The sequence below is a fragment of the Mastomys coucha genome, unplaced genomic scaffold (assembly GCF_008632895.1).
Source record: "Mastomys coucha isolate ucsf_1 unplaced genomic scaffold, UCSF_Mcou_1 pScaffold21, whole genome shotgun sequence".
Classification (NCBI taxonomy): domain Eukaryota; kingdom Metazoa; phylum Chordata; class Mammalia; order Rodentia; family Muridae; genus Mastomys; species Mastomys coucha.
This window is the reverse complement of record NW_022196904.1, coordinates 609,861-611,020: the sequence shown is the minus strand read 5'-3', so window position 1 is coordinate 611,020 and position 1,160 is coordinate 609,861. Positions and strand designations below refer to the sequence as shown.

At 42.2% G+C, this 1,160-nt stretch overlaps 1 non-coding gene across 1 annotated transcript; it reads left to right on the top strand.

The window, feature by feature from the left end:
- Positions 1 to 717: 717 nt before the first annotated feature.
- Positions 718 to 829, top strand: LOC116104209. The gene has a single exon (XR_004123744.1). It is a non-coding gene; the product is annotated as a U6 spliceosomal RNA (small nuclear RNA).
- Positions 830 to 1,160: the final 331 nt, after the last annotated feature.

The window sequence follows — 1,160 nt, the reverse complement described above, 5'->3', positions numbered from 1 at the left end:
GATACATAGTGAACCCTGTCCTGAAACTAAACAAAAATAAATAAATAAAACATGACTTCTCATCCACTTTCCTCTTTCAGTGCTGGGATTTTGGTCTGGCTTGAGCCTGTACAGCAGGTCCTTCCATATGCTGTCAAGGTCTATGAAAGCCCATATGTGTGTCAGGGTTTTTTTTTTTTCCCTGTCTGGAAGACATTGTGTTAGAGTTATCCAACACTTTTGGGTTTTGCAGTCTTCCCTCCCTTTCTTCCAAATAGGTCCCTGAGCCTTGAGGGAGGGATTTGATGAAGACATCCCATTTAGGCCGGAGCGTTCCAAGATCTCTGATATCAGTACCTCACAGCTACCAACCTTTCATCCTGCAATGATTACCTGCCTGTATGTAAGTCATACTGGTGCAGCCATGACATAAATATTATGGGAGTAGCCAACCACTTTTTAAAAATTATATTTAAGGTCCACTCCATGAGATGGGGCCCATATCTGACACTGCTAACCTGTCATTGCAGAAGACCTGGGCTTGGTTTCCAGGACGAACATTAGGAGGTTCACAATGGCCTGTAATTCCAGCTTCAGGGGATCTGACACTGCTTCTGGCCTCTGTGTGTGTGTGCATGTACAAGTCTGCGCACTGGGTAACTGACTGCGCATGTACACACACACACACACACACACACACACACACACACACTCTTTTCAAGTTAATAAAGAAATGGTGTGCTCGCTTCGGCAGCACATATACTAAAAATGGAACGAGAAGATTCAGAGAAGATTAGCATGGCCCCTGCGCAAGGATGACATGCAAATTCGTGAAGCATTCCATATTTAAAAAAAGAAAAAGAAAGAAAGAAATGGGGGGCTGGAGAGATGGCTCAATGGTTAAGAGCACTGACTGTTCTTCCAGAGGTCCTGAGTTCAAATCCCAGCAACCACATGGTGGCTCACAACCATCTGTAATGTGATCAGATGCCCTCTTCTGGTGTGTCTGAAGACAGCTACAGTGTACTTATATACATAAAATAAATAAAGAAATCTTTAAAAAAAAAAAAAAAGAAAGAAATGGCTGTGATGATTCTATCAATATTCTTCATCATCCATTCCCTTGGGTACAGTTCTTTTGTTTGGTTGGTTTTGATTTTGTGTGTAGTTCTAGGTGTTCT